At 47.8% G+C, this 15,061-nt stretch overlaps 1 long non-coding RNA gene across 2 annotated transcripts in view; it reads left to right on the top strand.

Moving 5' to 3' along the window:
• The first annotated feature begins 3,621 nt into the window (after window positions 1–3,621).
• Window positions 3,622–15,061, top strand: part of LOC121027710 (uncharacterized) — a 54,950-nt gene continuing 43,510 nt past the window's right edge. The window contains exons 1-4 of one of the 2 annotated variants that reach the window (XR_005788880.1): window positions 3,622–3,740; window positions 3,903–4,074; window positions 5,293–5,385; window positions 9,939–10,079. This is a non-coding gene — a long non-coding RNA (uncharacterized LOC121027710). Of the gene's footprint in view, window positions 3,741–3,902; window positions 4,075–5,292; window positions 5,386–9,938; window positions 10,479–15,061 lie in introns of those variants that run through there. The other variant, XR_005788879.1, reaches the window with a different exon arrangement.

Raw genomic sequence — 15,061 nt, forward strand, 5'->3', positions numbered from 1 at the left:
CACTTTACAGATAGGAAAACTGAGGCACAGATTAGTTAAATAACTTGCTGTCTCACATAGCTAACAAATGGTAGAGCCAGGATGCAAACTGAAAGACAGTACACCACAGTGTTCCTTTTTTTTTTAAGTTTATTTATATATTTTGAGAGAGAGAGTGAGAGTGGGAGGGGCAAAGAGAGAGGGAGAGAGAGAACCCCAAGCAGGCTCCACACTGCAAAGAGCCTGATGTAGAACTTGGACTCAAAACTGTGAGATCATGACCTGAACCGAAATCAAGAGTTGGACACTTAACCGACTGAGCCAGCCAGGTGCCCCACTACTCCAGTGGTTCTTAACTAGGGGTAACTTTTACCTCCAGGGAATATAGGAAATGTCTGGAGACATTTAAAAACAATTTTTTTTAATGTTTATTTTTGAGAGAGAGAGAGAGCATGAGAGGAGGAAGGGCAGAGAGAGAGGAAGACACCGAAGCTGAAGCAGGCTCCAGGCTCTGAGCTGTCAGCACAGAGCCCGACGTGGGGCTCGAACTCACAGATGGCAAGATCATGACCTGAGCCAAAGTGGGACGCTTAACCAACTGAGCCACTCAGGTGCCCCTGGAGACATTTTTGATTGTCACAACTGGAGAGTGGCTTCTATTATGTAGTGAGTAGAGCCCAGGGACCCTGCGAAACATCCTCCAGTGCACAGGCCAGCCCCCACAACAAAGAATGGTCTGGCACAGAAGTTAATAGTGCTGAGGCTGAGGAACCCTGTGTAGAGCAGCCATTAGTGTATATCATCTCCTTGGGCTTCCGCAAAGCGCTTTAGCCTGGTTCTCTGTCCTTGATCTGCCTGTTTAACTGAAAATGCCTCAGGATAGGGTGGGCGATTGTAGCCAGAGCGACACATGCTGACAGGTCAGGGAGTGCAGGCATTCCAGGGGACGCATGCAGGTGTTCACGTAGCCCAAAGAGCGCAGACCTCACAGGAAACGATTTCTGAAGGCAGGAAGCGAAACCCGGAAAGCCTTCATGTCCATTGTTATTGCAGGTCCAAAGAGGGGCAGGGGCTGCAGAAGGAGCTGCTGGGCTTGTTACATGGGGAGCAGCGCCCCATCCCATGACAAGGGCCGGCCGGAGAACCCCAGGTAACTGATGACCCACACAGATGCTCTGTGTGTCCCTGCACACCTGGTCCTCGCCCCCGCACTCTGCCTGTGGCTTCCTTTCTCCCAGCATCCCAGGCACTGAACCCCACATCTGCCTGGCAGGTCTCCGGGAGCAGATCCCTCTTACCCCCGCATCTCATCTAGATACTGAAGCTCCCTGAAGCAGGAGGAGTCCTGTTTCTTTTGTGCGAATACAGAAATCTCCCTTGCAGCCTCCTGGAGCACACTGCTAGAAGAAAGCTCCTGATTCTAGCAGCTAGGGCATCTCTTTTGGAAGGCGGTGCTCTTGTGGAAAGAACACTGCACAAGGAATTGGCAGGCCGAGGCTGCTGGTTTGTGTACTCAGAAGCCCTGCGTGGGGCTCACTGCAGGCCTGAGTTACATTTGTCTCCTCTGTGGTGCCTGGCACGGGGCTTTGCACGGGGCTGGTTGTCAATAGTTACTTGTTGGATGGAATAAATGCATCACTGCTCTCCGCTCTGCTCCCCTGTCTGGACAGATCGAAGCCATCTCCACAGATGGACTCAGGTGGTGGCAGCAGTCTGCTCCAGGCCAGAGGATGCGGGATACATGTCGATTGTATGGGACACATGGTAAGACGGCTTACCAGTGTCTTCCTGCCTGCTGTGCGGGCACCTGGACACAGTGCTGAGTCCTGCCCCTTGTCTGCGGGCTTGAGTCCGCCTACCCCATTCCACCTCCCTGGGCTAGAGGATCTTGGAGGCCAGGGGCTATTAGTGAATTACACTCAGAGTTATTAGGGAGCTGCTCTGTGCCAAATACTGGGCTGAGTGTTGCAGACACAGCAATTAATGAGAAAGCCATGGTCCCTGACTAGCGGGAGTAGAGATTTTGCACTAGCAACTACAAGGGGGATGCGTGTAATGAAAGAAGAAGTACAGGGGAGATTGTCACTGTTTGCTGCTGATACATAGAAATACTAGAAATTCAATGGATACAATTTTTTTTAATGCTTATTTATTTTATTTTTGAGAAAGAGAGAGAGAGAGGCAGAGAGGGAAAGAGAAAGAGAATCCCAAGCAGGCTCCACACCATGATGTGGGGCTTGAACTCACACGCTGTGAGATCATGACCTGAGGTGAAATCAAGAGTCAGACGCTTAATCTGCTGAGACCCAGTTGCTCCCAATGGATACAATTTTTATCTTAGAAGCCACACTTGTGTCCCATTCCTCAATGCTGAGGTCGCCCATAGGCAAAGGTGGGAGTTATGTGCGTGGCCTGATTTCATGGAGACTACAAATGCATCCACCCCAAAAACGTCCAGGTCCAGGGCCTAGTAGGATACAGTTACAAAACTATGGGAATTTAGAAAAGATCTGGTTTTGAATTCTGCCTCTTCCTCTTCCTCTTCTGGCATGTTAATGTCTCTGAGAGAAACTTCCCCCGTCTGTAAAATTTGAATAACAATAACCATCCCCAGCAAGGTTGACTCTGTTTAGTGACTCAGCGGGTACCTCTTGGGACTGGAAGTTGAGTTACTAAACAGAGTCAGCCTTGGGACAGCCCTCCTCTTCTATGAGACCAGAAAGCCCCACAGCCAGAGCAAGGTTAGGCCACAGACAAGGCTGTGTCCTAAGAAGCAATGATTAAATGTCCATGTTGGTTGAGGGACAAGCAAAGGCAGAAGCTTGTCCTCTCCCTGATGGGCTAGTTTGTAGACAAGCCTTAGCGACCCTAGGTCAGGGTTTCCATATGGTAGGGGTAACACTGGTGACATGGGGAGTGGATGAACATTTCTGATTTTGCAATCTATCAGTGATTTTGATGTGTTTTGGGAAAATACAAGTAGCATAGCAAACTCAAGATTGTATGAATATTTTTGTTTAGAATGATGTTAGGTTTTTAAAAAGAATTTTGTTTTTTTTTAATTTTTATTTTAAAAATTTTGCTACCGTTTATTTTTGAGAGAGAGAGGGAGAGCATGAGTGGGGGAGAGGCGGGGAGAGAGGGAGACACAGAATCCGAAGCAGGCTCCAGGCTCTGAGCCATCAGCACAGAGCCCGATGCGGGGCTCGAACCCACAAACTGTGACATCATGACCTGAACCCAAATCGGATGCTCAACCGACTGAGCCACCCAGGTGCCCCAAAAGGTGAGTTAATTTTTTTTTTCAACGTTTATTTATTTTTGGGACAGAGAGAGACAGAGCATGAACGGGGGAGGGGCAGAGAGAGAGGGAGACACACAATCGGAAACAGGCTCCAGGCTCTGAGCCATCAGCCCAGAGCCTGACGCGGGGCTCGAACTCACAGACCGCGAGATCGTGACCTGGCTGAAGTCGGACGCTTAACTGACTGCGCCACCCAGGCGCCCCAAAGGTGAGTTAATTTTAAAAAATAGGTAAATGCTTGTTCATCTGGCACAGTGATAGAAGAAAAATCATAAAGGAGGTTCACAAATGACTAAAATTTGAGGAACATTGATCTAATAAGCCTCTTTATATTAGTAGCGAAGAAACTGAGGTCAAGAAACAGACCTGGGACTTGAACCAGATCCTTGGAGCTCCAGGTGGTGCTCCTCTGAGCAGCCAGGGCTCTCTCACTTCGTTGGGCAACCTACACTAGAAGGTACTTTGCTTAGGGTTCTTTTTTTGTTGTTGTTGTTATTATTAAAAGTTTTATTGAGATGGAACTCACATACCATAAAATGCAACCTTTTAAAAGTGTCTAATTTAGTGGGTTTTAGGAAGTTCATAGAGTTGTGTAACCAACAGCGCAATCCAATTTTAGAACTTTCCATTGTCACCTTGAGAATCTGGGTAGCCGCTGAGTAGCCACCAGTCCAAGAAAAACGAGGAGGTTCATGGAGTCAACCCAAACCCAACCTGTACCTGGAGCCCAACCCGAAAGAGCCACAGATGATCCACAGAACTGTGAGGTAGAAACATCAGTGTATAAACGTGTAAGTGACTTTGGAGTCAAACATGCCTCGTTTGAATTCCAGCTTTTTAATTCTATCATCTTGTTACTTAATGTCTCGGGTCTGTTTCCACGTCTTTAAGGTGGGATAGAGTTGCTTGAGGGTGAACGTGGTTAGGCGCAGAGCCTCTCACACAGCAGGGCTTGGTAACGTTTTTGGCTGCCCACAAAGCATCGATTCCCCCGTTTCTTACACCAGTTTTTATTTAGGTTTCCCATATGTCCTCCTGTGCTCCCTGGGAAGCTGACCACACCCTGAACTTCAGAGCCAGTTGTGACTGGCATAAGGGAAATCCCAAGTCTCTTGCCACCCATTGGCTCAGGAACTCAGGTGTAAGCCGGTCAGCAGAGGGCACAGGGCTGGCCCCAGCCATGTGCTGAGGAACGGGTATATGCATCAATCAGGTTCTTAGCTGCAATAGCAGAAGCCCATCTGGGTGATTCAGCACTTGGAAAGTTTATAGAAAGGACAGTGGGTGGCTCACAAGATCATAGGGAGAGCTGGAAAGCCAGGCTGCTGGGAAAACTGGCCCAAACCATTCCACAGGTCACAGCTGACAGGTGCCACCAACACCAAGCTCTGGATGAAGGCACTACAGACTATTCTAGATGCATCTGTGCCAGGAGCTTGACTTTACTCTGCAGCCACAAATGCCTCTGCTGTGTGTGTGTGTGTGTGTGTGTGTGTGTGTGTGTGTGTGTGGCAGGCTGTAGCGGGAGAGCAGAATCATCTAGTTTCTACTTTGGGGAGGTGGGACTTATAATTTCAAACTTGTCCTAACAAAGGGAGAACAAAATCTGGCTTCTACCTTGGAGAGGTGGAACTTATAATTTTGAACTTGTCGTAACAAAGGATGAGTATTCAAAAGAGCCAGGGTGACCGCAAGCATGACAGATGCCTACCACAAGATTTGTTCCAGTTTGAGAAAATGAGGCACAAGGGGGTTGTTTGTTGGGACTTCTTATAAAGGATCCTCTTTATTCATAAAAGGGACACAAGAGGAGACTCTTTTCTCCGGACATTGTGATGTGTTGATGTGGAGTCTGGAGAGCAATAAATCACTTTGGCATGAGGGAAGCCAGCCTGAAAATGAAGCCAATACACAGAGGACGGGGGGGAAAAGCAAGAGGGGAGCAGAGAAAGAGTGCCAAGCCACTGTCCTAAGCTGATTCTGAAGCTATCCATGTGCCTGATTTCCAGGTACATGAGCGAGAGTTACTTGGATGGTCTGTTGCTGGCAGCCAAAGGCACCCTAACTGAGGCAGAAACAATTACATATGGAGACAGTGAAAGGTGAGGAAATCAGAGGGAAGACCTGGGTTCTAGCCCCGTTTCTGCCTTGTGCCTCCTACCAAAGCATTAACCTCTGAACCACAGTTTGGCTTTTTCTCACAAGAACTGTTGTGGAGTGAAACGAAGGGTGTACGAGTACCGCGTAGACGAAAGTGCAAAGGATTCTTCTTCCCCACAGGCCCTTGTAATCAAACAAGACAGGGCCAAAAACAGGGCAATAAATGAACAAACAAACAGCTGTTTTCTCAAAGGCTTTAACATTCCAGGTTCCCATTTGGCCTAAGTTTTCATGTGTTCTCTATACTTGGCAGCTGGGTGGGAGGTAGTGGGAGGTAGGAAGGAGACGGAAACGCTTTGAAGTAGAATTAGGTCAAAGCTGATCATTAAACAGTGTGTAGATTTGGGGAGTTTGCTTTTTCCTTGTCTCTGTGTTCTTAAAGAAGCCCAGGGAAATGGTAGGCTCTCCTTCAGGGGGAGAAGGAAGGAGGGCGCCAGATGCGTTTTACTTTCTTCTCTTCGATTGTCCTCACAGCAGGTAGGTAGGGAGGTTTGCCTCCATTTCTCAGATGCAGAAATGGTTCCAAGAGGTGAAGTCACCTCTGGGTATGAACTTGAACTTAGTGCCATGAGATTCCAGACCCCATGCTCTTTTCAGTACACCCCCAACCCCCGCCAGCTCCCAGAAAAACATAAAAAGATATTTACTCAAGGGGCGCTGGGTGGCTCAGTCGGTTAAGCGTCCGACTTCAGCTCAGGTCATGATCTCACAGTCTGTGAGTTCGAGCCCCGCCTCGGGCTCTGTGCTGACAGCTCAGAGCCTGGAGCCTGCTTCGGACTGTGACTCCTTCTCTCTCTGCCCCTCCGCCTCTCACACTCTGTCTCTCTCTGTCTCTCTCAAAAATAAATAAACATTAAAAAAAGAGGATATTTACTCCTTCGGTACTTCAGCTGTAAAAGTTTAAACAGAAGCTTACCAGGAAGGCTGAGGGAAGGCACTGTCTCCTCAGGTTAACTTCAAATGTTCTTTTTCCCCGAGGGAGGCAACTGTGGTATCAGAAGAACATGGTCATATTTGTAAATACCAAGTATATCTTTGAAGGACACTGGTCATAGACGGTGATCTGAGGGTGCCAGGGAAGGGAGGCTGGCCACTGAGGGGGAGGAAGAAACAGACACTTTTCACTGCTGGCCCTTTCCTTGCTAAACATCGTAGTATGTGTGTGTCTTACCTACTCAGAAAGTAAATAAACTAAATGATTGTTGGCATTTAGGTCACGCGTCTGCTGCTTCCCAACAGTGACCTGGGCTAGCCACTCTTTAATGTTTCCTCATTTGTAAAATGAGGATAAAAGTGTCTGCCTCTCAGTCCTACTCAGAAGATTAGATCACATCATGCACATGAAAAGAGCTTGGCATTTATTAAATGCTCAGTAAACAGAAGGCAGTTTTCCAGACTGCAAAGCTCTAGCCATATGAAAACTACAATCAGTAAGTTATTATTGCTTTTTGGCCACGGCATTTATACAAATAATTTTGGAATATTTTTCTTTTCAATCTGGACTACCTCCTAGGCCTGAAATAGTTTGGTAAGTCCACCATGAGAATAACCCATATGTTAGAGGGAGGAACATAGGTGTGGAGTCAGACAGATCTGACTTCAGAACCTAAGGCTGTGTAACCCTGAGCAGGGCACTCGATGTTTCTGAGCTTCAGCTCCTAATCAGCCTTGGGATGATTGGATCCTTGCGAGTGGTCTTTGTTTCTTATCTGATGCCCATCTCCCAAACTGGATCCAATTCCATAATGTATTAACCAGAAATCTTTTTGGGCAGATACGGGGGAGAAGATACAGATCATACCACACAATAAAAATTAAGTCAAATTCTCCATCAGATTTCCCAAATTCCTCTTTCTTACCAGTGGTTTTCTCTTTCCTTCCCTTCACCTCTATGACTTCTTTAAACCCCTTCTGTCATCCAGAGCAGTTCATCTCTACCCTCAGCTGGTGTGGCCCACTCAGCAAAACAAAGACCGAGCAGAAGTTCCTGTCCTTGACTGTGTCTCTCCACAGGTGGGATGAGGTGACCTCTGTCCAACCTGCCACACGTAAATGGGGGATGATAATACTTACTGTGCAAATGCATTGTGAGGATGGGTAGAGCTGGAATTCAGGTCCAAGCTTTCTGACCTCAAGTGCAACATGCCTGCCCACAGGTATTTCAAGACAACAGAATATTGTAGAATCTTGATTCCTAGTTCTGTTGTTGTTACATTCAATTTTCAGAAGAGACAAAGACAGTCTTCAGAGTATATGCTACAAATTCACGCCAAAGTCTTGCTCTCTGTGTATCTGTGATGCCAGCCAGGGAGACCTGAACTTAGAGTGATGACCCCTGAGGCAGAGTGACATCCTCCATCATCAAAGAGCCATCTTATTATGTACGTTGACTTCTGCTCAGGCAAGAACGTAGACTGAGATGTTTCAAAACTCATCTGCAAGATGTGGGACGTGATAAGGTTTTCTTCTTGGCCTGATGTCCCACTTCCTAAGCCTCCCAGCAAGTTGGGACTTCATTGTAGATAAAGGGAAGGGAAGGGAATCAGAACGAGCAAGCCTATCCATGGCGTTGGCAGAGAGGCAAGCCAGGGAAGACGGTCAGCAGTAGGACCCGGAGGAGAGTGTATATTAGTTTCCTAGATCTGCTGCAGCAAAGTACCACGGACGTGGTGCCTTAAAGCAACACACGTTCCTCTTCGCATTTCTAGAGGCTGGAAGTAAAAAAAACCAAGGCACTGCCAGGGCCATGCTCTCTCTGAAGGTGCTGGGGGAGGATCCTTCCTTGCCTCTTCCTACTTTCTGGTGGTGACAGGAATCCTTGGTGTCCCTCGTCTGGTAGACACATCACTTCAACCTCGCCTCTAATGTCACATTGTGGTCTCCCTGTGTGTCTCTGTATCTCTGTTATCTCTTCTTATAAGGACACCGATCATTGGATCAGGCCCACCCAAGCTAGGATGACCTCACCTTAAGTAATCACACCTGCAAAGATTCTATTTTCTTTCTTCTTCTTCTTCTTCTTCTTCTTCCTCTTCTTCTTCTTCTTCTTCTTCTTCTTCCTTTTAATGTTTATTTATTTTTAAGAGAGAAAGAAAGCGCGTGTGCGCACGTGCATGTGAGCAGGAGAGGAGCAGAGAGAGAGGGAGGCAGAGGATCTGAAGCAGGCTCTACGCTGTCAGCTTAGAGTCTGACTCAGGGCTCGAACTCATGAAACTTGAGATCATGACCCGAGCCAAAGTCAGACTCTTGACTGACTGAGCCCCCCAAAGGTCACCTTCACAGGTCTTGGGGATTAGGACTTCAACTTACTGTTTCGAGAGACACAATTGAACCCACAACAGAGTGCTCTTCCTTATTTAATTTTTTTTAATGCTTATTTATTTTTGAGAGAGAGAAAGACAGAGAGTGAGTGGGGGAAAGGTAGAGAGAGGGAGACACAGAATCTGAAGCAGGCTCCAGGCTCCGAGCTGTCGGCACAGAGCCCAATGCGGGGCTCGAACCCAGGAACCGTGAGATTGTGACCCGAGCTGAAGTCAGACTCTTAATGTACTGAGCTACCCAGGGGCCCCAACAGGGTGCTGTTTCAAGTTTCCTGGCAAAGGTGTTTGCTGAAGTGATTCAGTAGGTAGTACCTAGCTAACAGTGATGGAAGGAAGGGATGGGGGTGGGAAGGTGAACTTGTGGGGAGCAGCTTCTGCATTTTCAAAAATAGGGCAATGGAAGGCTGAGTGCCAGCTCAGTCTTTCCTATCTTCCCCTCTTCCTGGCAAAGGCAGATTTTCAAAACTAACATCTGAAGTGCTAGTCTTAACCTGACCCGTAACTTCAAAATTCATCTGGCAAATTGACCTGTTCATCATTTATAAGGCACAGTTTCGCAGGATGGCTAACATTCCCTTCAAAGGTGGATGTGCGTGTAATTCATTCCAGTTTTTAAGAGAGATCTCCCAGAATTCTGCTCAGATTTATTGTCGAATAACAGTTCTGAAAAATTGCATCTGATGCTGACTCAGGCCTGGCAGGGAGAGTTGTCACAGGCACTGGGTTTTGGCATCGATCTGTGCCTTCCCAGGGAGAGAACCTCAGGGGTGGAAGCCCACAGGCCCGATTGCCCTTTCAGATTAATATTTAATAGGATGACCGCCCCCCTCCCAGCCTGCCAGCCCAGATCGGTGCCACAAGCCAAGGCTCAGCCTTGCTGTGCACAGGGGCTGCGAGGAAGACTTGGCAAAATTTTAATTAACTGAAGATAAACATACAGAGGGAGCGTGAGTCCATTAGCCGGCACCACCACCCAGCGAGAAAAGGCCTCGCTAATCACATGCCACAGCAGGTGAAATGACCTGCAGACCAGCAGCGTCCATTTGCTTTCAAATTAAAAAACGTATTTTCAAAATAAATACGTGTGGGGTCTCCGTTTGTCATGTGGTTTCTCCCGAAAAGCGGGAAAGCTGGGATGTTAATGAACAACCGTTTTCAATATTTTTCTTGCCCAGGAAAGCCGAACCCCCGAGTGCCAGTGCAGCAAAACAAGGCTGGAGTTGCCCTTCCCCTGGAGGAGAGGGACGCTTTTGGGAAGCCAACCAAAGGCAGTGAGAGACTGAGGACCGTCCCGGAGGAGAAGTACAAATAACACGGTTAGCCTGGGCTGGATCCGCTGAAACCAGAAGTGGGGGAAAAGGCAGGTGTGGCATATGCTGTTTGCTCACCACCACGGAGACAATTGACCGACCTTGGTTTGGATTACGAGATGGCCAAGTGACAGGTCTGGAGCTTAAGCTTTCGATATCCTAAAGAGAGGATTTTATACGGTTTTAGAACATGGTCCGAAAGGGGGTACTTCATTCACTCACTGTAGTATATATTCGTCACTTACTATGGAACGAGTGCCGGCCAGGTCTGTCTGGAGACACAGCAGTGAGGGAGGTTTCACAGTCTCTGTTCTCATGCATTCTAGTTGGGCGAAGTGGAGGACAAGATCAGGTGGCAACTAAACGCAGAGACCTGGGTGGTGAGAAAGAGCTGGTTGTGCAAAGACCTGGAGGACAGTCGGGGTTGGTCGGGGGGCCGGCCGGGGGGGGGGGCGGGGGCACAGCAAGTGCAAAGTCCCGAGGGAGGGAGGAGCTTAATCTGTTGGAGGAATGGAGAACAGGTTAAGTGGTTGGAGCTCAGTGAAAAAGGAGATGAGTAGTAGAAGAAAAGAATGGAGAAAGGTAAGGTTAAGGCGATAGGGTTTTATTCCAAGTGCAATTCTGCATGTGAAACCTGTCATTCCCAGTAGATTCCAAGCGTCCAGAGGGCAGAGTCTGTATCGATCTTGCTCACTCAATACCTAGGTTGCATTCCAGGACGTGTGCTGTCTGCCTTGTCATTATTACTCTTCTTTTCTTCTTCTTTTCTTTAATCCCTTTAGTATTATAGGTATAAGTATGTAAGTTTTCTCCCCGCAAATAAGTTGCAAACTACTTAATGGCTCAAACAGGGATCCCTCTTCTTCTGACCCTTCTGTCGTGTGGTGGGACAGCCTCCAAAGACCCTTGCCTTCTTGTGTCACCTCCTTTCACATCGAGTCAGGGCTTGCCCTGTGTGACCAGTAAAATGAAGTAGAAGGCGTAATGTATGAGCCTCAAGATAGGCCCTGAAGTCATCACAGCACCTGGCTTGGCCTCTTGGCTTCCCAGAGAAGCCAGCTGCCATGCCACGGGGACTCTCAAGCAGCGATGTGGCGAGGCCCACGTGGACAGGATCTCAGGCCCCCCAACAAGAGCCAGCGACAATTTGCCAGTCCTGTCAGTGAGCCACCTTGGAAGTAGATCCTCCTGTCCCTGCTAACACATGACTGCAAACTGACCCTGGGCCGGAATTACCCAGCTGAATCCTTCCCAGATTCCTAACTAACAGGAACCATGCGAGGTAACAGAGGCTGGTTTTTTTGAGCCATTGAGTGTTGGGTGATCTGTTAGGCGGTGACAGATAACCAGAACGCCTCGCAGAAGGTCAGGCACGCGGTAGCTACTGCGGGTGGGAGCACAGCCATGAGGAAGTGCTCAACTGTGGCCCTGCCATGTGGAACGGAGGGCGAGGGACACCTGAGGTAAGGGGAGGGCAAATGCTCTGCCCTGTGGGCATCTAGGAGCAGGTCGGTAAGAAGAGACCGTTAATGAGATTATTTAAGAATAAATGTGGAGGGCAGAATTTATCAGTTATTGTCTCCTGTGAAGGAGCCCGGAGCCAGGGGATTCAACCAAAATACATCTGTAAGAATCTAGAACCTGTGTAACTTCTCCAAGTTGGCGGCTTTTGTTTTCTCCTGGTTCAGTTTTATGGGGTGAGATGCTGTTGAATTTCTGTTTAGGACGACAAACAACAAAGATTCGGGGAGAGATTCTGTCCCACCCAATGGTGGGGCCCACCAGGAGGGGAACCGAGTGGGGGTGGGGGTGGGGAGAGGGGAACCGAGTGGGGGTGGGGTAAGTCAGGACTACCGAGAGGCAGGCCTGCAGGGCCTCACAGCTGAAAGCCCATCGCATCTGGGTGATGTCCAGAATGAGACCGTTTCAGTAACTTCCTGGGGCCCGGGCACAGCCGTCCTCCGAATCTGCCTTCTTCCTGAGACTCCCCGCCTTTGTCAGAGCTGGCATCTCACTGGTGAAAATGTGCAATCATCTCAAGTAGCAGTGCGAGGTGCATGCCCAGCAAATTCTCCTCCAACAGCCCCCACGTTTGTTTGGCTACTTATTTCCGTAATGAGTTGATACGGTTCAGTTGAGGTCTGTTGAATTCTTGTTTGAAAATAAATTTGATCTGGAGCTTCCAGGTATCAATCCAATCCAAGTTGTGCTGGTGAGGTCAAGGCCAGGATGAGAGAGGGTGCTGGGCCCGGCCTTCCCTCCGCTTGCCCTCGCCACCACCCCCCCCCCCCCCTTACTGTCCCTAAGGCCCTTCCCAGGAAACCTAATGTTCCGAAGATCATAGCTGGGGAACCACAGATTGAGGATGTTCCAGAGTCTGCCACACTGTTTTAATAATCTGTCATTTGTGAACGTTTGCACTGCCGTTTTCCTCCATGACTGCAAATAACTAGATGAATCTTCCTCAGACACCATCTCGTCTACAGTTCCCGTGCTTAATGTTCCTCACGGGAGGCTGCCTCTCTCTCAGAAGCTAAAGTCAAAGTGTCTTTCTCAGTGTCATCTCCACTGCCTGAACACGGAGCCCCCTCTCCAGTCACTTTCTCCTTACTGTCCCCATGTGTCCCCCTGCCTCTAGGCCCTGTGTTTGCATTTCTTCCACCTGGAACCCCATCTCCTCCCCCCATCCACCAGGCACACTTAGACCCCACTTCCTATGAGGCGACACCCTGTCCAAGGCGACTTCTCCTCCTCAGTGTTCCTTTAGCACACACTCCCTGGACCAGCCATTGACCCTCAAAATTCTGACGGATCAAAAGTCACAGAAACATGAGGGGTGCCAGGAACCTGAGAGATGGTCTAGTTCAAGCCCTGATTTCATAGATGAGGAGGTGGAAGCTTGAGGGCTGGTGTAACTTGCTCATGGTCCCACGGATAATTAATGCCCAAGTCACATCTAGGGGCTAGATCTCCAGGCTGGGTTTAATACTCTGGTTGCTTCTTGAAGGCAGAGACTGTGTTTTACAGCTCTTGGAATCCCCTCCACATAGTAGGTGTTCAATTAATAGTTGTGGAGTCATTGATTAGCTGGTGGTTGAAGCTGGCTCTTCGCTTGTGAAGTTAATCAGAAGCCAGCACTGAGAGGAAGGCTGAGGGGGAGCAGCCGTGGACGAGACTGTCTGCTACCCAAAGTACAAGTGCCAGATCCCACCTCTGGAGGGCGCTTGTGAAAGAAGAAACATCCCTCCATCCTGAGGCTGTGTTTCTCTGAATGTCAACCTGCTGGTCTGCAAAATCAAGCCCATATGGGGATTGGGGAAATGTACCTATGGCACTTGGTACACCTAGGTACTCATAGATGTTTGTTTTCTTTTCTTGTCTTTTATTGCAACATCCTTATTTCTTCCATTTCGTTGTGAGAAATTTCACACACGCAACCAAGTAGAAAGAACTGTACAACGAACAGCTGTCTACCAACCACGTAGATCCCACCATTGACATCTAAAACTGCTTCTTCACATATCAGTCCATCTCTCTATCCCTCTATCCAGCCATGAATCTATTTTATTTTAGTGATGCATTTCACAGGAAATTGCAGACATCAGGACACTTCCCCCTAAATACTTCAGCATGAATATCATTAAGTAGGGTTAGAGATTTGTTTAGTTTTTCATTTGCTGTAGAATTTAATTGTAATGAAATGCATGAATCTTAATTGTACACTTACTGAGTTTTTACAAATGCAAACACCTGTGTAATCCAGCCCGCTCCCCCCCCACTCCCACCCCCGTCGACATATACAGAACTTTTCCATCCCTACAAAAGTTCCCTCAAACCCTTTTCCAGTTCATCCCTCACCCACTGATAGAAGGAACCATTGTTTGGATTTTTTTTTTTTCTCGGCCCTGATCACCCATTACAGAAAGTCATATACATGGAATCATATAGTCTGTACTCTATGTAAGCTCATCCATGCTGTTGTGTGATTAGTTGTTCATCTTTTTTATTGCTGGATGGGATTCCATTGGATGAATACACCCCCATTTGTTTATCCATTATGCTCCTATTAATTTTTAATAAATGCTAGTTATCTCCCTTCTTTCCTTACGATCAGCTTGTCATCAGCAACATTAACCACCACAAAACTCGACCTGAAGGGGTTTGGCACCTCTGGGACAGGAAGGCCCTGGGCCGGCAGGAGAAGGCACCCCTCACAACAGCCGGTTCTTTCCTGGCTGAAGTCAGTGCACATAGAGAGCATCATGTTGATGGAAGAATCGATTTTAGTTTCCTCCTGGGAGATCTCTCACCCTGTCTTATTCTTATTCAGTGCATTCTTCCTAGCTTCCTCCACCATGAAATGAGTTGAAGCCAATTAAGAGCCTTCTGCTTCCTCGTCAGCGATATTTATGACTATGGAAATATTTATGATGCATGGAGAGGGCCTGGGTCAGAGAGGAGACTGGGCTTTTGCTGTCCTTGTAAATGGGATTTGTTTCCTGCTTGTTTTTGCCAAGGTTGTAAAAAGGCAGAGTGCATGTCATATAGTTTAGGGTTGCTTCGCACCCCCCCCCCACCTGCTCCCCCAACAAACCTTTGCATTCAGGCTGTGGATTAATCTATGATAAGCGCTTTTTTATTACTGACCTCCGTGCTTGGAATGAAGGAAGCATTTTCGTTTTCTGGACACTTTGGTAATGTTACCTCCTTTTTCTGAGCTTGCCCTCACATGACCTATCCAAGCTAGAGCTATGATGTACTAAGAAAAAGCATTTTAAATCCAATGACAGAAATTCTGCATTCTGTAAGGCTTAGGGGCTGCTGCAATTCACCAAAATGTCTCTGCATAAATAAGAAAGGGTCAGTTACTTCATGTTTTTGGTAAAATTACCAGGAAAACAACCCATTCACTTCAAAATACCCATTAAAAATGTTTATTTATTTTTGAGAAAGAGAGAGATGGGGAGAGAGATCGGGGGAGGGGCAGA

Source organism: Herpailurus yagouaroundi, unplaced genomic scaffold, assembly GCF_014898765.1.
Source record: "Herpailurus yagouaroundi ecotype Mexico unplaced genomic scaffold, PumYag 77, whole genome shotgun sequence".
NCBI classification, from domain to species: domain Eukaryota; kingdom Metazoa; phylum Chordata; class Mammalia; order Carnivora; family Felidae; genus Herpailurus; species Herpailurus yagouaroundi.